The following is a 26,707-nucleotide window of genomic DNA, read 5'->3' on the forward strand; positions in this document are numbered from 1 at the left end:
CAATTTTATGCCTCTAAAATGGACTATCTGGAAGAAACGGACAAATTCCTAGAAATATATACACTACCAAAGCTGAAACAGGAATAAATAGAAAATGTGAACAAACCCATAATCAGTAAGGAAATCGAATTAGTAATAAAAAAATCTGCCAAAAAAAACACGATTCCAGGCCCAGATGGTTTTCCAGAGGAATTCTACCAAACACTTAAAGAAGAGTTAACACCTATTCTCTTGAAACTGTTCCAAAAAAAACAGAAATGGACAGAAAACTTCCAAACTCTTTCTATGAAGCCAGCATTACCTTGATTCCAAAACCAGACAGAGACCCCACTAACAAAGAGAACTATAGACCAAATTCCCTGATGAACATGGATGCAAAGTTCCTCAACAAGGTATTAGCCAACCCGATCCAACAATATTAAAAAAAAAAAAAATTATTCACCACAACCAAGTGTGATTTATACCTGGGATGCAAGGCTGGTTCAATATCCACAAAATAATTAACGTGATTCATCACATCAATAAAAGAAAGGACAAGAACCATATGATCTTCTCAATAGGTGCAGAGAAAGCATTTGAATAAATACAGCAACGTTTCTTGATAAAAGCTCTCAAGAAAGTAGGGATAGAAGGAGCCTAACTCTAGATGATAAAAGCCATATTGAACGACCCAACGCTAATATCATCCTCAAGAGGGAAAAACTGAGAACTTTTCCCCTAAAGTCAGGTACAAGACAGAGATGTTCACTATCTCCACTATTATTCATCATAGAATTAACCGGAAGTCTTAGCCTCTGCAATCAGGCAACACAAAGAAATAAAAGGCATCCAAATCAGCCAGGAGGAGGTCAAACTTTCACTCTTCACAGATGACATGATACTCGATATGGAAAACCCAAAAGATTCTGGTCTTCTGGACCAGAGAGGGGAGGCATTCCTGATCAACTTCCAGATGAGAGAGAGGGAGGGCTCTCCTGACTGACTTCTGGGCGAGAGAGAGGGATTTTCCTGCCTGACTTCTGGATGAGAGATGGGAGGTTCTCCTGAATGACTTCTGAACGAGAGAGGGGAAATTCTGCTGACTGACTTCTGGACCAGAGACTGGAGGTTCTGGTGACCAACTTCCAGATGAGAGAGAGGGGAGATTCTCCTGGCTGACATCTGGACCAGAGACCGGAGGTTCTGCTGACCGACTTCCGGATGAGTGACAGGGATGTTCCCCTGATTGACAAGATTCTCTCTGGATGAGAGAATGGAGGTTCTCCTGACTGACTCTGGACCACAGAGTGGAGGCTCTCTTGGAGGAGAGACAGGGGTGATTCTCCTGACTGACTTCCAGGCGAGAGAGAGGGGAGGTTCTCCTGACTGATTTCTTGACCAGACAGGGGAGGTTGTCCTGTCTTACTTCTGGACAAGAGAGAGGAGAGGTTCTCCTGAATGACTTCTGGACCAGAGAGGGGAGGTTCTTGAACGAGAGAGAGGGGAGGTTCTCCTGAATGACTTCCCAACGAGAGAGAGGGGAGGTTCTCTAACTGACTTCTGGAGGAGAGAGGAGAGGGTCTGCTGACTGACTTCCAGACAAGAGAGGGGAGATTCTCCTGACTGATTTCTTGACCAGACAGGGGAGGTTCTCCTATCTTACTTCTGGACAAGAGAGAGGAGAGGTTCTCCTGAATGACTTCTGGACCATAGAGGGGAGGTTCTTGAACGAGAGAGAGGGGAGGTTCTCCTAAATGACTTCCCAACGAGAGAGAGGGGAGGTTCTCTAAATGACTTCTGGAGGAGAAAGGAGAGGGTCTGCTGACTGACTTCTGGACAAGAGAGGGGAGGTTCTCCTGACTGACTTCTGGATGAGAGAGGGGAGGTTCTCCTGAGTGACTTATGGACGAGGGACTGGAGCTTCTCCTGACTGACTTGTGGACCAGAGATGGGATGTTCTGCTGACCGACTTGCGGATGACAGAGTGGGGAGGTTCTCCTGAGTGACTTCTGGACGACAGAGTGGAGGCTCTCCTGACTGACTTCTGGACCAGAGAGTACAGGTTCTGCTGACAGTCTTCCAGATGAGAGAGAGGGAATATTCTCTTGACTGATTTCTGGACCAGTGCCGGGATGTTCTGCTGTCTTAATTCTGGACAGAGATGGGAGGGTTTCCTGACTGACTTCTGGATGAGAGAGGGGAGGTTCTCCTGATCGACTTCCAGATGTGAGAGAGGGGAGGTGGTCCTGAATGACTTCTGGATGAGAGAGGGGAGTTTCTGCTGACTGACTTTTGGATGAGAGAGAGGGGAGGTTTTCCTTACTGACTTCTGGACCAGAGAGAGGAGGGTCTTGAACAAGATGGAGGGGAGGTTCTCCTGACTGACTTCTGCATGAGAGAGGGGAGGTTCTGCTGACCGACATCTGGATGGGGGGGGGGTTTCTGGCAGGAGACAGAGGGGTGATTCTCATGACTGACTTCCAGGCGAGAGGGGGGGGACGTTCTCTTGACTGATTTCTGGACCAGACAGGGGAGGTTCTCCTGTCTTACTTCTGGACGAGAGGGAGGGGAGCTTCTTCGGAATGAATTCTGCGCCAGAGATGGGAGGTTCTCCTGACCAACTTCCAGATGAGAGAGAGAGGGGAGGTTCTCCAGACTGACTTCTGGATGAGAGAGAGTGGAGGTTTTCCTGCCTGACTTCTGGTTGAGAGATGGGAGATTCTCCTGAATGACATCTGGACCACAGAGTGGAGGTTCTGCTGACTGACTTCTGGATGAGAGAGAGGGGAGATTCTCCTGACTGACTTTTGGATGAGAGAGGGGAGGTTTTCCTGACTGACTTTTGGACGGGAGCAAGCGGAGGTTTTCCTGACTGGCTTCTCAACCAGAGAGTGGAGGTTCTTGAATGAGAGACACTGGAGGTTCTCCTGAATGATTTCTGGACGAGAGAGGGTAGGTTCTGCTGACCACAGTCCGGATGAGAGAGAGGGGAGGTTCTCCTGACTGACTTCTGGACGAGAGAGGGGAGGTTCTCCTGACTGACTTCTGGACGAGAGAGGGGAAGTTCTCCTGAGTGACTTCTGGGTGAGAGACTGGAGTTTCTCCTGACCGACTTCCGGGCCAGAGAGTGGACAATCTTGATTGAGTGAGAGAGATGGGAGTTTCTCCTGACTGACTTCTGGACAAGAGAGTGGAAGTTCTCATGAATGACAGAGAAGGGAGGTTTTGCTGACTGACTTCTGGACAGCAGAGAGGAGAGGTTCTCCTGAGTGACTTCTGGACCAGAGAGGGGAGGTTCTTGAACAAGAGAGAGGGGAGGTTTTCCTGACTGACTTCTGGATGAGAGAGAGGGGAGGTTCTCTTGGCTGATTTCTGGACCAGACACGGAGGGTTCTCCTGTCTAACTTCTGGACGAGAGAGAGGGTAGGTCTCCTGATTGATTTCTGGATCAGAGAGGGGATGTTCTCCTGACTGACTTCTGGATGAGAGAGGGGAGGTTCTCCTGACGGACTTCCGAATGAGAGACAGGGGAGTTTTCCCTGAATGACTTCTGGACCAGAGAGGGGAGGTTCCTGAACGAGAGAGAGGGGAAGTTCTCCTGAATGACTTTCGGACGAGAGAGAGGGGAGTTTCCCCCGACAGACTTCCAGATAAGAGACAGCGGAGGTTCTTCTGACTGACTTCCGACCAGAGAGTGGAGGTTCTCCTGACCGATGTAGGATGAGAGAGACAGGACATTTTCCTGACTGACTTCGAGGCGAGAGAGAGGGGAAGTTCTCCTGACTGATTTCCGGACCAGACAGAGAGTTTCTCCTGTCTTACTTCTGGATGAGGGAGAAGGGAGGTTCTCCTGAATGTCTTCTGGACCAGAGAGGGAAGGTTCTTGAATGAGAGAGAGGGGAGGCTCTCCTGAATGACCTCCAGACGAGAGAGAGGGAGGTTCTCCTGACTGACTTCTGGACCAGAGAGTGGATGTTCTGCTGACCGACTTCCAGATGAGAGAGAGGGGAGGTTCTCCTGACTGAATTCTGGATGAGAGAGGGGAGGTACTCCTGACTGAATTCTGGATCAGAGAGTGGAGGTTCTCTTGCTGGAGAGAGAGGGGAGATTCTCCTGACTGACATCCAGGAGAGAGAGTGGGGAGTTTCTCCTGACTGACTTCTGGACCAGAGAGGGGAGGGTCTCCTGACCGACTTCCAGATGAGAGAGAGGGGAGGTTCTCCTGACTGACTTCCAGAGTTGAAACCAGGCAGGTGCTCCGCATGGCTATGTCAGCGCGAGGAAGCATCTTTACATTTGAAGGTGCTTGGGGAATGATGGCAACTGGGAAGTGCCAACTACCTCTTCTCAGGTGTAACAACAGTGGTTGTAGTGTTTGCTCCTTTCAACTACAGGCTGACTTCACTGATAGCAGATTCAGACAAATTGTGCCCAGCCAGCTCCAGGGGGCTGGTGTGAGCAGGACTCTGTCAGGATGGTCAGCAGGTGTGAGCAGGTGACCCACTGGGATGGTCAGCAGTTCCGAGCAGGTGCCCTGACAGGATGGTCAGCAGGTAGCATGTTGCAAGGGCCTGGCAAGGACAGTGTAGGTGAGCAGTGTTCCGGGGATTATTGCCGGGCTCCTATCTTTCGAATGGGATGGATGTTGCAACTGCTCACAGACACACCCCAAGGGGAATTACAGGGGATTTGGAAAAAGTTGTAGGGACTAGCAGTCCCAGAGGGTCTCAGGGCCTGAGTGGACGGTCTGTCAGCCCAGGTCATGTGTCAATGTTTTCAGGAGGTCAGTACTTACTGGGGACACCCTGGTTCTGTGTTTAGAGGATGGGTCAGGGGCACAGTGGGAGATGCCAGCTGCAGATCAGAGGAGGGGGCTGGACTGGAGAAAATCATGTGAGAATCACACATTCCTGTGTGGCTGAGGCCAGGGCCTGGGTGAGGTTCCAGAGCAACAGTGAGGATGTCACCCATGAGGGAGTGAGGCCCACCATCTCTCTGTCTCTCACTCCACTCTTCTCTCTGTTTCTGTCTCCCCCTGTCTCTCCATGTCTCTGTCTTCTGTCTCTCCCTCTCTCTTTTGTCTCCCTCTGTCTCTCCTCTCTCTCCCCTCTTCTGTCTCTGATGAATGCCATGGCTGCCAGCTGGGTAGAAGAGACTATGCCTTACCAGCAGGCTGAGGAGCAGCGGGAAGGTCACTGGAGACTGTAGCCAGGGGAGGAGTGTTTCTGGAAGGAAGTCGGTGCTGGGAGGTCCAGCAAGGGTATGGAGGATGGCGGTTGGGTGTGGACGGGTGGAGGCCTCAGGAGACCCTGGGGAGGTTCCTGGGCCAGCTGAGGGGTAGGAGCAGTTTGGAGTGGATGCAGCAGTGGATGACCTAAGAAGCTGGTCTGGTGCCCTCAGATGCCTCCAGAGACTGTAGCTGGGGGAGCACTCGAGAGAAGTGGAAGGAGTTTTCAAAGGGAAGTACTGAAGCTGCATACAGGTGGATGCAGCCAAGAGGGGAGTTTAAATGTGAAAGGAGAGAGAGAGAGAGAGAGAGAGAGAGAGAGAGAGAGAGAGAGAGAGAGAGAGAAGGGAAACAACAGAGTAACGACCTCTGAATGTCACTCTCCCACTAAGAAAAGATGGCCAAAATGGTCAGAAGAAACTTTTCCACAACTCTAGAAATTAATCAAAGTCTTCCAGGAACATAAGTTTTTCTGTGTTCTGGTATTCCGTTGTTGTTTCAAGGAAAAGCAGTTGAATTTTGTTAAGAATGGTGAGAATTCTGACTTTCCCCATATCGCTCCTGCTCTGCAACTCTGGGTGACCTTGAGTACCAGCAGTGCCACCCAAGGGGTGAACAGAGCCGGGGCTCGCCGAAACCTCCTCCTCAGACCACTGCCCTCACTATACGTGTCCTGCAGTTGCTTGGACCCCTCTGTCTATGAGGCTGTCTGTTTGCCTTGACTGGAGCTCACCTGGCGTGAAGTCAAGGAGGGGCAGGTGACAGACAGAGAGCCGGCCACTCAGTGATGGAGCACAAGAGCATTTCAGGTGGAGGGCACAGGTGCAGGCCCTGAGGCTGGAGTGAAGCTGGTTGGGAGCCCAGAAGGAAGATCGGGGGTGGGGCAGGTGGGGGAGTGCCAGAGAGGAGGGCTGGGGACCCTGGATCTCACCCCATGGGCACTGACGAATTCTGGCTGCGTTTTGAGTTGGGGAAACTGCTCTGAGGTGGGGTGTTACTTTGTCTTTGAGCCACGATTCCCGCTGGGAATAGAGACTGCCTCTTACATCCTCAAGACAGAATCCTGTCATCTGTCACAGGTCCTGTCATAGGGGCATTTAGGGAAAGAAAGAAGGAAGGAAGTTAGGAAGGAAGGAAGGAAGGAAGGAAGGAAGGAAGGAAGGAAGGAAGGAAGGAAGGAAGGAAGGAAGGAAGGAAGGAAGGAAAGCTAGCCGGGTGGCCGAAGCTCACGCTGTTGCGCCTCTGCCCTTAGCATGCTGGAGGGGGTGCTCTGATTTGGGATTTGAGGCCTTTCCTGACTGTTTAGTTTAGCATCTGTGCCTCTTGGGCCTGACATGCTTCTAAATTCAATACCCTCTTCCTCTCATATTTTATGCCAAATTTCTTTACCTTGGAAATTCTAGATCCTTTCTTCAGGGAAAAAAAATGCATGTTTTTGATGCCATAAAATATAATTTGCTGGGAGTTACAGATATCTTTTCCATTTAATCATTATTCATTTGATCAGTTTTCCATTTCTTCTATCAATTTTATACGACTGCGTTTCTCTCGGTTGTTAATTAGAGCCAGTCTGTATTCCAGGCATTCCTGGAGTCAGAACGCACAGGTTCGTTGTTTGCAAAGTTGAATGGGAGTTGCCAGCCTGTGTCTGCCCCCAGTATTCCCCAGTATGCCCCAGTATGCACAGTATACTCTGCATTTGCACATTCTCAGAAGGCACCATATGTCCCCATATCTGGCTGGGGAAGCCGTTGGTGGCAGTGATGGTCCTCACATGGTGATGATCTCTTTACTGAGTCTGTTAAATAATGTAGTCACTGTTATTAATTCTCAGTCCATCTATGCAGGAGAAAATACCTGAACAGGCATATGGTTGACTTAAAAAAAATAATGTTTATTTATTTTTAGAGAGAGACAGAGCCTAAGTGGGCGGGGGCGCTAAGAGGGAAACACAGAATAGAAGCAGGACCCAGGCTCTGAGCTGTCAGCACAGAGCCTGACACGAAACTCAAACCCATAAACCATGAGATCATGACCTGAGCTGAAGTCAGACACTTAATCAAGCGAGTCACCCAGCCGCCCCCATACGGTTGACTTTTTAATGACTGCAAAATTCCTTTTTTTTTCTTTTAGGAAATTTATTGTCAAATTGGTTTCCATGCAACACCCAGTGCTCATCCCAACAGGTGGTCTCCTCAATGCCCATCACCCACCTTCCTCTCCCCACCCCCCATCCCCATCAACCCTCAGTTTATTCTAAGTTTTTAAGAGCCTCTTATGGTTTGGTTCTCTCCCTCTTTTTTTTTTTTCCTTCCCCTCCCCCATGGTCTTCTGTTAAGTTTCTCTGGATCCACATATGAGTGAAAACATATGATATCTGTCTTTCTCTGCCTGACTTATTTCACTTAACATAATACCCTCCAGTTCCATCCACGTTGCTACAAAAGGCCAGATTTCTCATTGTCAAGTAGTATTCCATTGTGTATATAAACCACAATGTCTTTATCCATTCATCAGTCAATGGACATTTAGGCTCTTTCCATAATTTGGCTATTGTTGAAAGTGCTGCTATAAACATTGGGATACAAGGGTCCCTATGCATCAGCACTCCTGTATCCCTTGGGTAAATTCCTAGTAGTGCTCTTGCTAGGTTGTAGGGTAGTTCTATTTTTGTTTTTTTGAGGAACCTCCACACTGTTTTCCAGAGCAGATGCACCAGTTTGCATTCCCACCAGCAGTGTGAGAGGGTTCCTGTTTCTCCACATCCTCGCCAGCATCTAGAGTCTCCTGATTTGTTCATTTTAGCCACCTTGACCAGCGTGAGGTGATATATCAGTGTGGTTTTGATTTGTACTTCCCTGATGAGGAGTGATGCGGAGCATCTTTTCATGTGCCTGTTGGCCATCTGGATGTCTTCTTTCAGAAAGTGTCTATTCATGTCTTCTGCCCATTTCTTCACTGGTTTATTTGTTTTTTGGGTGTGGAGTTTGGTGAGTTCTTCATACATTTTGGATACTAGCCCTTTCGATATGTCATTTGCAAATATCTTTTCCCATTCTGTTGGTTGCCTTTTAGTTTTGTTGATTGTTTCCTTTGCAGTGCAGAAGCTTTTTATCTTGATGAGGTCCCAATAGTTCATTTTTGCTTTTAATCCCCTCGCTTTTGGAGATGTGTCAAGTAAGAAATTGCTGCAGCTGAGGTCAGAGAGGTTTTCTCCTGCTTTCTCCTCTAGGGATTGACGGTTTGCTGTCTCACATTCAGGTCCTTTATCCATTTTGAGTTTATTTTTGTGAATGGTGTAAGAAAATGGCCTCGTTTCATTCTTTTGCATGTTGCTGTCCAGTTCTCCCAGCACCCTTTGTTAAAGAGATTATCTTTTTTCCATTGGATATTCTTTCCTGCTTTGTCAAAGATTACTTGGCCGTACTTGTGTGAGTCCAATACTGGAGTCTCTATTCTATTCCATTGGTCTATGTGTCTGTTTTTGTGCCAATACTATGCTGTCTTGACGATTACAACTTTGTAGTAAAGGCCAAAGTCTGGCATTGTGATGCCTCCTACTTTGGTCTTGTTCTTCAATATTACTTTGGCTATTTGAAGTCTTTTGTGGTTCCATATAAATTTTAGGATTGATTGTTCTAGCTTCTAGAAGAATGCTGGTGCAATTTTGATTGGGATTGCGTTGAACGTGTAGATTGATTTGGGTAGTATTGACATTTTAGCAGTACTTACTCTTCCAATCCATGAGCATGGAATGTTTTTCCATTTGTTTTTTTTTTTTTCAATTTCCTTCATAAGCTTTCTATAGTTTTTAGTGCACAGATCCTTTACATCTTTGGTTAGGCTTATTCCTAAGTATTTTATGATTCTTGATGATGATTGAAAAATTCCTGATGTCACATGAAAGATTCTGGATGTGTGCACATTAAGACTGATTTTCTGCTAACTACCAAACCTAGTTCAAATCCCCTCCTGGGGGACCTTTACTACGTGGCTGTGTATTTAAGAAAAGGGGACAGTTCACAGAGCAGGCACAGAGCTGCAATGCATACTTAATGGCTTGTTCCAAGGAGTAAATTAAGCCTGGAACTGTCAGTGTATTAAACTTAGCAGAGCAGGTCCTGAGCATTAAGGAGAGACATTTCTGAGAGAGAGGGTTCATTCTTTCACATTGACTCAATAGTAAAATAAAGTGAACTCTGACAATGTGATTTAGCAAAGACTCTAAAACATAACATGTTGGAGTGGCTGTGTATCAAAAGTTATTTTTCTGTTCTATTACCTTTAATGAATAGCTTAGATCACCAAGTATATTCACAGAGCTATGGCCCAGTACATTTTTGATAAGGAGAAAAAAAGTACCCTGGGTTTTGGTGTAATTTTATATATGCCGACGTTGCGTGCTCAGTGTCCTGTGTGTGCAGAAGTGCCTGTCCCCGTGCACAGTGTCCGTGTTTGTTTACACACAGGGGCACGTGAAGATTTTACCTGTGGGGCTTCAACTGAATCAGGATAGGTTTGATAATAAAGAGCTTTATTGTGTTTTTCATCTTAAATAAATAGAGGCGCACAAAACCCTTTCTTGGAAATTCACTAAAGGGAAACACGTCATCAAATTAGTCCCCACAAGGCCAGCTGTGAGGTGAAGTGGTGAATCTATCTCAGATGAGTCACTGCTCTGTGAAAATGCCTCAGATTATTTAGCCCATGGCCTTGAAAGGACTAACTGTCTCCCAATGCATAGTTTCAAGCAGAGTTCAAACCACCCATTCCTTATTTTCAGAGTTCAGGTGGGAAGTTTCCACTTGCCTTCTGGGCTGAGTCTCTTCTCCCCTTCCAGCAGCGTCTTCAGCTGCTGGGTGGGGAAGACAGTCCGTCTGCCTCCCAAGGCTGGGTCGGCCAGTGACTCCTCTGCTATAGGACCCCATCCTGTACCGGGGACCACTACCTGGGTAGAGAATCCTGGACAGGAATACTCTCCGAGGGGGTTGTGGTAAAGCCCTCTCCCCCACCCGCCGCAGTCTTCTGCCTGGTGTGGGTCAGCGTGCCTCAGCTGGGACCACAGCTTTGCCGACGCCACAGTCACTGGAGGCGCCCCCGCCACCACCCCTCTAGCCTTTCTTCAAGCTGCCCACCCCTCAGGGCTTTTGCTCTGACTGCACCTTTTAGCTGGAACACCCCCAGCCTGGTTGCCTTCTCCACATTCCTCTAAGACTTTTTTACCTTCTGAATCTATGACCATTCATTCATTCATTCATTCATTCATTCATTCATTCATATACTTATAACGTTTATTTTTGAGAGAGAGAGAGACAGAGAGAGAGCGTGAGCACTAGCAGGGAGGGGCAGAGAGAGAGAGGGAGACACAGAATTGGAACCAAGCTCCAGGCTCTGAGCTGACAGCACACAGCCTGATGCGGGGCTCGAACTCAGAAACCATGAGATTATGAACTAACCTGAAGTCACACAACTGATTGAGCCACCCAGGTACCCCGACACATATTTTTTAAAGTTTATTTATTTTGAGAGAGAGGGAGAGAGCAAGAGCGAGCAATCAGAGTGCACATGAGTGGGGATGAGGCAGAGAGGGGGAAACCCAAGCAGGCTCCACGCTGTCAGTGCAGAGCCCCACACAGAGCTCGAACCCATGAACCGTGAGATCACAACCTGAGCCGATATCAAGAGCTGGACTCCCAACCGACTGAGCCACCCAGGCATCCCACGTCCAACCCATTTTTTTGATGACTTCCTCTGGATGGGAGGCACCAGGTATAGGTGTGTCTCTGAACGAGCCATATGGGGGACTCATGTTCTAAGCAGGGGAGACAGTATACGTTTCATGGATGAGGACAGGCATCACACACAATCTGTCCTGTGCTTGGCACAAGCCAGGCGACACATGGGTTCAGGGGCCCTCATTCGGGCTGTCATAGGCATTTGTCATGGTGTGCACCACGCTGTATGAGAAAAGACCTTTGCCACTCCACTGTAAGTTCTGCAGGGCAGAGCCATGCTGTTTTGATCTTTTTATACATAGCATGGTGCCTTCTTGGCGGCTTCTAGAAAATACTTTCAGTAATCCATCCCACAAATATTTACTGAGCTCCTGCTGTGCAGCTTGCCTCATTCTAGGTACCAGAGATGGAGATAGGTGAGGCTGCCACCCCCTGGGGAACGAGGGGAGGAAAGGAGGCTCAGTCAACTAGTGCACCTGGGACCCACCATCTCCAGAGTCTCTGATCAGGCAGGCGTGCCACGGGGTTTGAGAGTGTGCATTTGCAGCAATCCCTGGAGCTGCTGCTGCCAGTGCATAGGACATTCTGAGGAGGGGACGTGGAAATTGAGGCCTGGAGGAGAGGAAGGGGGCAGAGTATTTCAGGGAGGGGCATCGAGGGCAAAGTCCCCGAGGTAGGAACAACCCGATCATAACACCACGGGCCCCGAGGCTGGCGTCCAGTGAGAGGGGAGGAGGGACGTGACACACGGGGGATTTGGTGTCAGGTAGGTCCCCCAACCTGGGGCCACTGAGCTCAGCAAGGAGCTGAGATTTTTGCAACAGCAGTGAGAAAGTGCTGTGGCCTGTTAAGCAGGGAGTGGCATCAGCTGATGTACATGACGGTAAACAGTGGCTTCAAGCAACACTGTTCTTCCCAGCTCCGGGCTCACCTGTGGTCTCACGGGGCTGAAGTCATGATGCCCACACGCCGCATTCGTCTTGGAGGCTCCCAGGGAGACTCCCACCTCCTGGCCTCTTCCAGCCGCTAGCGGCCCTCGTGGGCTGGAGTCCGCCTGCTCGGTGGTTAAGACCCATGACGGTGCACCCGTCAGTCTTTCTCTGCTCCCTTTCCCACCTTCAGGGCTGACCCACTTGGGTGACCCAGGGTACTCTCCTAATCCTGCGGTCCACAGATGAGCCATCTTTGTGGGGAGCACTGTTCTGCCCGCACATCTGGTTTACGTTTAAAGTGAACACTGTGGATACAGTTCAGAGGTGGCAGCACATGGGTCCCAAACTGGTCCAAGCGTGGGATGGGCGGGCAAGGATGCCATGAACTGAAGGACGAGGAAGATGAGGGTCAGAGTCAAGTCTGTTCAACCTAGCTCACTTACCAGTATACACACTGGGCTTTAGAAGCACATAAACTTTATTTTTTGAACCAGAAGATGAATCTTGGGCTCTAGTGTCTTAAGGAAATCCATCACTCTGTGGGCTGGCACTGATTGACCTGTGGGACAAAAGGAATCTGCATCAATTCTGGAATGTTTCATAAAGAGAAAAAAGATGTTGGAAGACTGTGCTTGAAAGGAAGTGTGGACTTCTGGGATGGGCACAGGCTGACCTGAGTTTGAATCCAAGTTGGTCACTTACTAGTTGAGATATTCCAAGAACTTGGCTGACTTCCCTGACTCCTTCATCTGGAAATATGCCCTGAGAAATCATCCTGTGGGGTTGTCTAAGACTGGGCATGCTGTACGTAAATGCCTCACAGCTCCTGAGAGTTCATTCTTACACTCTTCTGGTCTCTGTTGAGTTCTAATGAGTTGGAAATCATTTGTTCTGACATTAGTACTCTGAGGCAACGACTTTTTTAGGGTGCTATACAATTACTGATCCAATTGATATGCCCTATGAAGGCTCCTCAAAGCAGCCAATAATTAAAAAATTAAGCTTTGTAAAAAAGTTCAGCATCCTTAAAAATATTTGTATTGTTCGCTCTTCTTTATAGGCCAGCAGGTGTTAAGAAAAGTTTTACTTTAAAAAAAATTTAACTTTTTTTTTTATTTTGTGAGAGAGAGAGAGAGAGAGAGAGAGAGAGAGAGAGAGAGAGAGAGAGTGACGGTGAGTGGGGAAGGGACAGAGAAAGAGGGAGACACAGAATTTGAAGCAGGCTCTAGGCTCTGAGCTGTCAGCACAGAGCCCAATGTGGGGCTGGAACTCATGGACCATGAGATCATGACCTGAGCCAAAGTCAGACATTCACCCGACTGAGCCACCCAGGTGCCCCAAGTTTTTCTCTTCTTTTTTTTTAAATGTTTATTTTGAGACAGAGAGAGAGAGAGAGAGAGAGAGAGAAAGGGAGAGAGACAGAGAGAGAAAGGGAAAGAGAGACAGAGAGAGAGCGCGCAGTAGAGGTGCAGACAGAGAGGAAGAGAAAATCCCAAGCAGGTTCCGCATTGTCAGCACAGAGCCCTACATGGGGCTTGAACCTTGAGATCTCACGAACCCTGAGATCATGAACTGAGCCAAAATCAAGGGTCAGATGCTTAACTGACTGAGTCACCCAGGTGCCCCCCTGAAAAGTTTTTCTAATGAAAAATTTGGGAATCTGTGAAAGTCCAGCAGCCCTCTTTGAGAGGTAGGAAACGTTATGTACAAAAACAATACATCATCTGATGTTTTCCAAACTGCCTTACTTCTCTCCTCCTGTGTTCTCATCTCTGTGTACTCTCCCATCTGGCGATGCGCACAAGTACTCATCAAAAGTCAAAGCCATATTAATATGTTTGTTTTCTCAGACGGTTGGCAGTGAGTGAACAATTAGCAGGTCTGATTATGGTTTTAAATTCAGTCCCGCCTCCTAGTTGCCAAACAAGACAGGCTTCACGACCCGCAGACACTGTGAGTTTATTTTTCATTTGTATTCATGACACTTGTGATCTGAAATGGCCATTTTCATGTGTCCCCACTCCTCTTTGCAACACATGAGTGGATTCAGGTGCTTCTGACCCGAGGTCTCGTTTGTTGTGCCAAATGTGACCTGGATGCCAAGTTCCGTCTCAGCATTGGCCTTTATAGCACATTGGACATAAAGAGATCCTGACGGCCCTTATCTGCGGTTTGGGAAGGGGCCAGCAGTGCAGTACCACGGACAGCTGCCCGAACGCGCCTCCAGACACTTTATGTCTGGGGATGCAGTGACCACAGGCTGTCCCTCCCACACAATGGTTGCTGATGAGAGGGGACAGCTCACAGGCTCTACTCCAGCACTGGCGTGTTGATGAGATGATTCTTGGTTTTGGAAGGGTTTGGGGCTAAGGAATTTCAAATACCTTTACTTTCATTGTGATTATTGATGCAGAATCTTCAGGTTGCTGAGTGTAGCATTTTAAAAAATAATAATGTTTATTTATTTTTGAGAGAGAGACAGAGAGCAAGTGGGGGAGGGGCAGAGAGAGAGGGAGACACAGAATCTGAAGCAGGCTCCAGGCTCCCAGCTGTCAGCACGGAGCCAGATGTGGGGCTCCAACTCACAAACCGTGAGATGGTGACCTGAGCCGAAGTTGGACGCTTAACTGACTGAGCTCCCCAGGCGCCCTAGTGTGGCATTTTTCACCACTATTTAAAAATATTATAAAGGTAATATATACAACATATGACTTTTACAAAGTCAAATGTAGAGAAGAAGGTAGAAGACAGATGCTACACTCAGGAGTGGTTTCTACCGTTCTAAGTAGGATCTCAAAGATGGGGAGGATGTAGAAGCCTAAGTTAGGGTTCTCTCCACCCCTTCCACTGTGTGCTTGTTTTCTACACTTGACCTTCCACTGTGTACTCATTTTCTACACTTGATCTTAGCCACAAGGATGAGAAGCAATGTAAGTTTATTTTCTAGAAGTAGTATTTTTAGCTGCTAGCTACTTTATTTCTTATGTACCTTTATAGAAATATGTATGCATTTACCACAATGTCATCTATATAATACATCTCTATGGTACTTATAAGGCATCTCCATATGTATACATATGCACATTTGAGAAGCCTGATTTAGATGAACTTTTCCCATTCTAAATGCACCTTTTTCCTTATCCGATCTTGAATATTTCATATGTACAGAAGAGTACATATACTGGGTGCATTCCTTAAAGAATGGCAATGAGTGGATTCTTTACCCTACTCAGGTAACACAAGGAAGCCCATGAACACCCATCAACTGTACCCCTTCTCCTGTTACCCCAAATGCTATAATTATTTCTTTGCTTTTCTTTTTTTTTAATTTTTAAAAATTTTTTTTAACGTTTTATTTATTTTTGAGACAGAGAGAGACAGAGCATGAACGGGGGAGGGGCAGAGAGAGAGGGAGACACAGAATCGGAAGCAGGCTCCAGGCTCTGAGCCATCAGCACAGAGCCCGACGCGGGGCTCGAACTCACGGAGCGCAAGATTGTGACCTGAGCCGAAGTCGGACGTTTAACCGACTGAGCCACCCAGGCGCCCCTCTTTGCTTTTCTTATAATTCATCACATATGCATACATCTCCCCCTCCCCCCAAAACTCAATATTTTCTTTTACACACATGGAATCCTCTGTTGTTCTGCAGTTTTCTTTATTGGGGGTAGAATATTTTTGTAAAATTAATCTCGATTGATGGATAAAGGCAGATATTTGGATTGGAGACAATATGGGCCAATCAGGGGCGATCGAGGATGCTGACCGGGACGCTGAGAATAAACACGCCCCTGAGGTTCCCATGGCTGATTCTTCAACGCATCTGGTTGGACCAGAACCCCGTGCTGTACCCACACAGCGCCACCCCTCTGGCCTGGGCCACCAACATCACTCCTGCCTGGGTTATGGCAGCCAGCCATCCTCACTGCGCCCCCTGTACCCAAGATCATGTCCCATCAGCCTGCAGAGCAGCGAGGGCCACATTGTATCTCAGCACAGAGCCCGTCCGTGGACTCTCATGTCACCCCAAGCAGAAGTCAGGGTCCCTACAATCCTCTCCACGTCCTGACCACGAGTCTCCTGGACCTCTGCACCATACCCCTCCCTGCCCTGCAGCCTCCATCTGCCCCCGACACTCCTCCCCAGCCAGCTTCCTGCCAGCTCACTAGTCTCTTCCAAAATGTAAAATGGGGCATCTGGGTGGCTCAGTGGGATAAGTGTCCAACTTTAACTCAGGTCATTCATGATCTCATGGCTGGTGGGTTCGAGCCCCACGTTGGGCACTGGGCTGACAGCTCAGAGCCTGGAGCCTGCTTTGGATTCTGTGTCTCCCTCTCTCTCTGCCCCTCCCCTGCTCCCGCTCTCTTTCTCTCTCTTTCTCTCTCAAAAATAAATAAACATTAAATTAATAAAATTTTTTTAAAAAGTGTAACCTTCTGCCAAGGGCTCCTTGAACCATCCTCTAAAGAACTACATCCTACTGCCCTCTCCCCCAGCTCCCTGCCCCATGGCCACGGTATGTTTTCAGTACTACTTGTTATCCGCTAACATATCGTGTAACCTAGTCATTTGCGCTGTTAATTGTCTTTCATAGCAGAACAGAATCTCCTGCTAGAATATTAGTGGGGAGCTGTGTTTGTTTTATTCTCTGATACATGTCTAGCGTGCAGAAGAACGTGGGGCACGTGGTAGGTACTAAATCAGTCTGTGTTGTATAATTGAAAGGAGGAATAAAATGGGACAGCCAAGTGTGCCCCGGATGTTTCTCTGACTGCGTCAGTGATGTGGGCTGCAGGTAGAGCTGTAGGACAGAGATGGACACATAGCTGGTGCCGGTAGCCTGAGCGAGCTCACCTGGGAATGAGCAGTGATGCAAGAAGAGGATGGAACAGTGACTGTCAGGGTAGGAGGTGTCCCAGGTGAGCGTGAGCCCTGGGGGCGGAGGAAAGAACATGCAGGGTGCCACCCTGGTGACAGTCTGACTGTGAGATTTGGTGATGGGATCCCTCGGGTCTTGCTGGAGGAGGTGATGGGAGTAGGGGATGTGAACGCCCTTCTGTGGGAAGGTTTCAGGGAAAATGGGAGGAACAGAGGTGATGACATTGAGTATGGTACAGCCTCTGAGACCTTTTCCATAAAGGGGAGAAGAGAGTGAGGTACCTGCTGTGGGAGAAGGGAGCTTACGTGGTTTGTTCAAGGTGGGAGGTATTTTTGGCACATCTGTGGCCAGAAGGAATTCTGTAGAGAGGAGAGTTGGTAACGAAAGACAAGATGACCGTGATTGAGAGGTGTCCTTGAAGTTGTGAGGGGCCCAGCGCTCTGGTGTCCACACAGGGTCCCCAGCCTCTGCATGGCACACGGGTGTGTGTTTGCAGGAGTGAGCAGGCGGAGGAGACATGGGGACATGGGTGCCAGGCGAACGATGGCTGGGAGGACCTGTGTCTCTTTCTTGTTGCTTCTGTCTCCCTTGGTGATCTGGGAGGGAAGGCTGTCATGGGGAGAGGGGAGGCCAGCAGCCCCCGGCCCTTGCAAGATGGGTGGCCTTGAGTCCTGGAGCGACCTGGACACACGTCTGTGCTGGCCTACTGCCACGGTCAGCTGGGTGGGTGCAGGCACACATAGGCAGAGCGTTTGGGTTAATCAGGGCAGGGTCTTCTGGGGACATAGGCCATGTGGGCAGAGGCCAAGGGGGTTGACTGCTCAGGAGGGATCAAGCTGCATGAGGAAGGAAGGCGAGGGACCCCAGACAGGCCCCCAGATCTGCATCTCAGAGACTCTCAGAAATGGCTGGGGTTTGGTTGTAAAATGACCAGAGCGGGTGAGTCACTCTGATACGTGTCTAAATACATGTGGTGTTTTGAGAGTGCTGTGCTCGACGTGATTGTATGGAGGTGGTGTGTCTTCACCAGCCACAGGGTCAGGAGAGAGCCATGGGGATGGGTGACTGAGGCATGGAGGGTGAGGTTACTGGAAGAGAGAAGCCAGGAGCTATACCCAGTGTCTTCATAAATGCTGTGGCTTGAGCATGTTGAGGGCAGAGGTGGGCTGGCTACTGGGACAGGCATCCATTTTCTGAGGTTACTTTTATGGGGAATTAGGATGTTGGCTGAAGGAGTTGGGGAGTGCTTGTATGTCCTTGTGTCGGAGGTGAACAGAGAGGATATGAGAGTCACAGAGCGACAGTGACAATGACGATGGTGCTACTCACTGTTCTTAGTCACTTAAAAGCATGGGTTTGGTATGTTTTTCGTGACAACCTGAGGAGGAGGGCACTGTATTACCCACACATTGCAGACAGTGAAACTCTGGCACAGAGGGTTTACATCACCGGCTTGAGATTGAATAGCTCATCAGAAATGGAACTAAGTCCACACCCCAGAGATCAGATTTCAGAGCCCATGTTCTCATGACTTGGAGTCCGTGCTGGACCCCACCTGCCTGCCGTGCCTGTGCACCCCTCTGAGGGAGGATGACGGCCAGGGAGCACCGAGCAGGTTGCCTAGCCACACGGCATCTCTGGTGGGCTCAGGGCTCAGGGCCACCGTCTGCAGAGCCAGCTGCATCCAGCAGAACGGAACACAAGTGCCTGAGCCCAGTGTGCACTCAGCCACTACTTTGTTTCCCCTCCAACGTTCCACCGTACAAACTTCACACGTACGGAAGAGCTGACGGAATTTTACAGTGAAGGCCTGCATGAGATTCCTCCATGTAGCTTTTACTATTCTTGTTTTATCACAGCTTCATCCATCTCTCTATCCCCTCCAAGCATCAAACCATCATATGCTTTTTATGTATTTCGGAGTCACTTGTGGAAGTCAGTGCACATTTCCCTGGGTTGTTCAACATACGTGTCATAAACTAGAGTTTCGTATTGATTTAGATTTTTTTCTTTTAAGGTAAAATTTGCATAACACTAAACGCACACATTTTAAGTGAATCATCCCATTTCACTCTGACAAATGCACGTGTGTAAGTAACCCAGACTCCTGGCGAGACGCTGAACATCCCCCTCACCACAGAACGTTCCCTTCTGCCCATCTCCCATCACCTCCCGCTCCCTTCCCACTCCCCAGAAACAGTCGCTTGCTGGTTATTTTCCACCGTGGATTGTTTTTGCCTGTTCTAGAACTTTGGATAAATGCTACCATACTGCGTGCTGTTTTCTGTAGACTTGTTTCACTTGGCATAATAATTTTCAGGATTCAGTCAGGTTATGTCCCTACTCTGTTCGATTAAGTTACTGAGCCACAGTCATTGTGTAGATAGACACACAGATTGTTTATCCATTCTCCCATTCACTGATGTCAAGATTATTTTTAGTTTTTGGCTCCGGTGAATAAAGCTATGGGGTTTGTAAGTCTTTTGTGGACACCTGTTTTTATTTTTCCTTGGGAAAACGCCTGGGCCGCAGAATTGCCAGGTCATGCTGTATATGTGTAGCTTCTTTAGAAACACTGACTGACAGTTGGGGCACCAGAGGGCTCAGTCGGTGACGCATCTGACTTGGGCTCATGTCATGATCTCTCAGTTCTTGAGTTTGAGCCCCGCATCGGGCTCTCTGCTGTTCAGGGCATAGCCGACTTTGGGTCCTCTGTCTCCATGTTTCTCTGTCCCTCCCCTGCTCATGTGCTCTCTCTCTCTCTCAAAATAAGTAAATAAACTTTATATATAAATGTTATATATATAAAATTTATATATATATATATAAATATATATGTTATATATATTATAAATTATATATATTATAAATATATTATAAATATATATAATTTATATATATTTATAAATATATATATAATTATATATAATTAATATATATATAATATATATTTATATTATATAATATATATAATATATATATAATTTATATATAAACTTATATACTTATTTACTATATATAGTAAAATTTATATAAAGTTTATATAAAGTTTATAAAGTTTATAAAGCATATAAAATTTATATATAAACTTTATATATAAAGTTTAAACTTTATATATAAAGTTTATATATAAAGTTTGTATATAAAGTATATAAAGTTTATATAAAGTTATATAACTTTATATAAAGTTATATAAAGTAAAATTTATATAAAGTTTATTATATATATATATATATATATATATATATATATATATATATATATATATATATATGGAGAGAGAGAGAGAGAGAGAGAGAGAGAGAGAGAGAGAGATGGATGAAACACTGACCAACAACGTGTGAGAGCCCCAGTCCTTCGACACACACATGGACATGTAATGTTGCCATTCTTTCAGTGGTAGTCATTTCGAGAGGGTGTGGTCTTTTCCCATTGGAGTTTCAGGTGTACTATAGAGTGAGTGATTCACATCTCTGTACATGACTCCGTGCTCATCATAAGTTTACTCTCCATCCCCATCACCTGTCTCACCAATCCCATTCCCTGCATCCTCTCTGGTGACTGTCAGTTTGTTGTCTAAAGTTAAGAGTCTGATTTTCTTGTTTGTCTCTTTTTTTCTTTGTTCGTTTTTTTCTTAAACTCCACATGCGTGGAATCATATGGTATTTGTCTTTCTCTGAGTGACTTCACTTAGCATTACACTTTCTAGCGCCATCCATGTTGTTGCAAATGGCAAGATTCCATTCTTTTTTATGGCTGAGTAAAGTTCCATTCTATGTGTATGTATATATAGCATATACACATATATCCATGTATACATATATGTACATAGACCAAGTCTTCTGTATCCACTCATCTATTGATGGACACTTGGTCTGCTTCTGTATCTTGGCTATTGTCAATGCTGCAATAAACATGTATCTTTTTCATTTTCTTTGGGTACATATCCAGCAGTAGAATTTACTAGATTATATGGTAGTTCTATTTTATTTTTATTTTTCTTTAATATTTATTTATTCTTGAGAGAGACAGAGAAAGAGACACAGAGTGTGAGCAGGGGCAGTGAGAGAGGGAGACACAGAATCCGAAGCAGCCTCCAGGCTCTGCGCTGTCTGCACAGAGCCCGATGTGGGGCTCGAACTCACAAACCTGAGCCAGTCAGACACTCAACCGACTGAGCTACCCAGGCACTCCACGGTAGTTCTACTTTTAATTGTTCAAGGAACCTCCATGCTGTTCGCCACAGTGGCTGCACCAGTTTGCATTCCCACCAATAGTGCACAAAGCTCTCTTTCCTCCATATCTTCACCAACACGTTATTTCTTGTGTTTTTCATAATAATAAGCCTTGAAGTCAGGTGACTTTCAATTTTGTTCTTATTTTTTGAGATTGCTTTGGTGATTCTAAATTATTCACATCTGCACATACATTTTTAAATAAGCTGGTCAGTTTCTCAGAAATTCTTCTAAATATGCTTGAAATCTTGTTGAATTTATAGATCAGTTTACAAAGAATTGATATCTTAACATTCTCAAGTCTTCCAAGGTACATGTGCATGGTATACATTTTCATTTATTTAGGACTTACTTCATTTCTGTCAGCTATATGTGAAAGCTATCAGTGCATATGTCATGTGGATTTCATCAAATTTATTTCTAACCATGTTTCTATTGTAAATGGAATATTGTGAGTTTGTTACTTAAAGTTTTAAACTTAATATTCTACTTGTTTGCTAAGTACAATGGAATTTATTTATTTATTCATTTATTTATTTGTTTGTTTGTTTATTTATTTATTTATTTATTTATTTATTTATTTATTTATTTATTTATTTATTTATTTTTGTAGTGAGCTTGTATCCTGTGATTCTGCTAAATTGTCTTATTAGGTCTAATGGTTTGTTTGGGTTTGTTGTTGTTGTAGTTGTTGTTGTCGTTGTCGTTGTTGTTGTTGTTGTTGTTGTTGTTGTTGTTTTGTAGATTCCTTAGGATTGTCTCTGAAGCAGTCTTTGTCCCACTCCCTGGCCCAACACTGCCATCTCATGTAGAGCAGAGTTGGCAGAAGTGGGTATGTCCGCCTTGCTCCTGATCTCAGGTGTGCTAGCCTTTCATAGCTCACAGGTATGATGTTAGCAGTAGGGTTTCTGAGATGCTCTTCAGTAGATCAAGGAGACTCCTTTCTGTTTCTGACAGGTTGCTGACATTTCTCAATTGTAAATAAGCACTGAATTTTGACAAAAGTTTTGTTCTTTATCGTACTGATAGGGTAAATTATGTTGACATTGGAATGTGAACATGTATTTGTGATCCAGGGATTTAGTTGTGACATGCCTCCCAGTTTGTGTATTTCTGCATTCAGGGTGTTCATGTTGGCCAAGGAGTGTTATTTCCTGAGGGATATCGGTCTGTAATTCCCTTGTTTATATCATCTTCGTCAATTTTTGATGTCAGGGCGGTGCTATCCTCATAACATGATTTGGAAATTAATATCCTCACATTATTATTTTCTATAAGAATTAAGTACAAATTGTGCTATCTCTCCCTTAACATTTTTCAAGTGTTTATTTATTTTTGAGAGAGATAGAGAGAGAGAGAGAGACACACACACACACACACACACACACACACACACACACACACACACACACATACACACAGAGTGCGAGCAGGGGAGGGGCAGAGAGACAGGGAGACACAGAATCCAAAGCAGGCTCCAGGCTCTGAACTGTCAGCATAGAGCTCGACACAGGGCTCAAACTCACGAACCGTGAGATCATGACCTGAGCTTAAGTCAGGCACTTACCTGACTGAGCCACCCGGGCACACCTCTTCTTTAAATATTTGATGAAATTCACCAGTGAAACCATGTGGTCTTGAGGTTTTCTTTTCACACATGGTTTTGCTAACAAATTCAGTTCCTTTTAAAAGACAGAGATCTACCCAGAGTTTCTGCTGCATCTTGCCTCAATTGTGCTAAATTTGCATTTTCAGGGACTTTGTCCAATTCGTCTAAGCTTTCAGATTTCATTCATGCAATGTTACTTCCAGTATTCCGTATTTCCCGTGTACACTTGTAGAATACAAGTGAGGATGGCACTCCCTTTATCTCTGGTATCAGGAGCGTGTGTCTCTCTCTTTCTCTGTGGACCAGTTTAGGTAAGACGAGTTTTGTTCACCTTTTCAAAGAACCACATTTGGGCACTATGAAATGTCTCTATTGCTCATCTGGTTCCTGCGTCCTGGATTTTTATTGTTATCCTTATAATTCCTGGATTTGCCCAGCACTCTGTTTTCTGGGTATCCCCAGGTGGAAAATTTAGGTCATCAATTTTAGACCTTTCTTCTTTTCCAATATAAACATTGAAGGCTATCCATTTCCCTCAAGTACCACCTTATCTGATAGGTTGTATGTTTGTTTCCATTTGATTTTGAATTACTTCCTAATTTTTCCCTTGACCCATGGATTAATTAGAGGTGTGTTGTTAAATTTCCAAATACAGAATTGTGTTTTCTAGGAATCTTGTTATTGATTTTTAATTTAATTCCGTTGGAGTCAGAGACCATACTTAGTATATCTCAGTACTTTTAAGTTAACTGATACTTAATCTGTGGCCCAGTGTGGGGTCTGTCTCGGGGAGCTCACTGCATGCCCTTGTAAAGAACATGCCTTCTGCGGTTGTTGAGTGTGGTGTTCTGTACGATCCATGAAGTCAAGGTGTTCGCTAAGGCTGCTCGTATCTTCTAGTATGCATTTATGTATTTCGATGGTTTTGCAATTCCCAAACTGTGTCCAAACTGATGACCTCGGGTGTTGTAATGAACCCACAAGTGTACCCTGGCATATTTAAACATGCTGACGTCTGTCGGACTCTTTGTGCGTTAGTGCTGGTGAGTCTTGGGGCAGATCTCCCAAATGTGGACATGGACCATTATGCAATATCAAAATCTCATATTCATCAATATCACCACTGACTTATTCAGAAAAATCATTCAGTATTGGGAAGCTGTAAAGTTCATGGAGAAAAATGGAAGTTTTCCAAATTCTTCACTTTTTCATTTGTTACATTTTTATTTATTTTTGAGAGAGAGAAAGAAACAGAATGTGAGTAGGGGAGGGGCAGAGAGAGGGAGACACAGAATCCAAAGCAGGCTCTAGGCTCTAAGCTGTCAGCACAGAGCCTGATGCAGGGCTTGAACTCATGAACCACGAGATCATGACCTGAGCCGAAGTTGGTCGCTTAACCAGCTGAGCTACCCAGGTGCCCCAACATGTTCCAAATTCTAATTTTGATATCGGTTCCATAGACCTAGGTCTGAAACACCACAATTTGTCTCTCAGTCATTTTTGTTTGTTTGTTTTGTTTTTCAGGTAAGAATAGTGGTCTCCAAAAAGGCATCGGTTTAATAAGCAATTCACACAATCACACAAATGTGTTTTCTTAGACAGCTGCCATTGCTGCAGATGTGTTCCAGAAGTACTTTCTGTCACATGGGCAGCAAAAGGGTATGTAGTCAAGTTTTTTTTTTTTTAATTTTTTTTTTCAACATTTTTTATTTATTTTTGGGACAGAGAGAGACAGAGCATGAACGGGGGAGGGGCAGAGAGAGAGGGAGACACAGAATCAGAAACAGGCTCCAGGCTCCGAGCCATCAGCCCAGAGCCTGACGCGGGGCTCGAACTCACGGACCGCGAGATCGTGACCTGGCTGAAGTCGGACGCCTAACCGACTGCGCCACCCAGGCGCCCCTTGAGACATCATAAAGTTAATATACCCCAAACTAATCATCTCTACTCCTTTCTCAAGAACATTTTCAAGAGACACCAGCTGTGTGTGCCATTGCACGGTGAGTGTGTGGCAATGTGGAGTGATTGCTGGCAGTGCAATCAGGAGTGGCCCCTGCCACATCAGATCACCTCTGGTTAGAGTCCATGAGGTGTGGGTCCAGTCTTGGCCTCACTCACCAAGAGTGTGACCTTGGGCACATCTTTCTATGCTGAGACGTAAATTTGCACCTTACACAACATTTGTGAACATTAAGCATGCAAAGTATATCAAATTTCCAGCAAAGAACCTGATTCATATGAAACAGTTGAGAACTGGTGGTGGTTCTTGCTGGTTTAAAATTAACAAAGGGAGGGGTGCCTGGGTGACTCAGTTGGTTGAGCATCTGACTATGACTCAGGTCATGATCTCACTGCTTGTGAATTTGAGCTCTGCGTCAGGCTCTGTGCTGACAGCTCAGAGCCTGGAGTCTGCTTTAGATTCTCTCTCTCTCTCTCTCTCTCTCTCTCTCTCTCTCTCACTCTCTCTCTCTCTCTCTCAAAAATAAACATTAAAAAAAAATATATATATACATATATATATATATATATATATATATATATATATATATATATATATATATATATATATACATATATATATATTCATATATATTCATATATATGAATTCATATATATATATATTCATATATATATGTATATATCAGCAAAGTGATCAAGAGCCTGGACATTAGACCCAGACCATCAGAGTTTGCACCAAGTCCCCTTTATTTATTAAGTGTAACTTTAGAGAAGTTACCTAATTTCCCTGAACCCCAGTGTCCTCATTGGTAAAGTGAGAAACAGTCATATGTGTTGCATGAGATCGTTGTGAGGGTCGAAGCAGTTAACATTCTGGAATGTTAGAACAGGGCCAGCCCATAGCCAGAGCCGTGCATGTGTTAGCAGTTGCTGTCGCTAGTATTATTAAAACCATCATTGTGCTGTTGTCTTTGGCACCAACATCATCATTGTCATCTAGGGTGACCAGTGGTCCCTGCTGGGCCCAGACTCTTCTCTGGTTTTAGCACTGAAAGTCTGGGGTCCCAGGAAAGCTCTCTGTCCTGGGAAAGCACTCCATTGGACCAGAGTGGAGCCCTGGGTCATGCGAGGCCATGACCTCACTTTAGTGCCCACTGCCTGTCATCACAAACCAGAGAGAATCATCATGGAGTTCATGTGGGCAGGCACCCATGGATGTGTCCCCCCACACACACCCTCACACACCATGACAAGGGCTCTCCAGCCTTTCCCTGGAGATGTCCAAGATTTACTGGTCGTCTGGGCACCTAGAAGGAAACATTATTTTGCTGTAGGAACATTTTAGCGTGATAAACCCTGCAAGCGAGTCTTAGTTTCTGCTCCTCTGTTCTGGAAGGAAGCACCATCATTTAGAGGAGGCCAACAGCTGTGAGTTTCACTCTTGCAAACCAATCATTTCTAAATAGAGCAATACCACAATCTTAATTTTCCACTCAATGGTGAAAGCAGTCACATTATTCAAAATTATTCATCAACACTTAGTGATTCACATTCTAGAGCAATCTCAGAGTACTTTAATGTATATATTATGGGCGAGATTTATGGTGGGAATTACAGTATGGCAAAGCATTCTTTAAAATGGTGCATAAATCACACAAGTTTAAAATACTAATTATGTAAAATATATTCTGAATTTCTAATTTCTACCTTTATTTAACAATATTCTCATTACCAGCATTGGAAACAGGATAGGTGCACCTTCAGAAGCACTCAACCCTGAACCCATCTGTAAGGCAAACAACTTAGTGTTTTCACAATGCTGCCTGTGTCCCAATGCCCCCATTAAAAAAAAAAAAAAAGTGAATACTGATCATGTAAAAGTTACAATCATTGCAAGATAATGGGGCATGAAATTCCGTTCTGAGACAAAATCATCTCTAGAAAGTGCTTGAGAAGCCTTTGATGGCCATGAAATAACTATTTAAGTTAAAAAATAAAATGTAGGGAATATTTCTACTAACGATGTATCTCTGGGGAAAAAAAACAACAACATTATCTTCACTTGATTTCTCTTGTATACCCACAAGGAGAACCTCTGGGAGATCTAGAACCACTTAATTTTCTGTAGCCATTTGTGACAGCCTGGTGGGC

This window comes from Neofelis nebulosa, chromosome Y, assembly GCF_028018385.1.
Source record: "Neofelis nebulosa isolate mNeoNeb1 chromosome Y, mNeoNeb1.pri, whole genome shotgun sequence".
In the NCBI taxonomy this organism is placed as follows: Eukaryota; Metazoa; Chordata; class Mammalia; order Carnivora; family Felidae; genus Neofelis; species Neofelis nebulosa.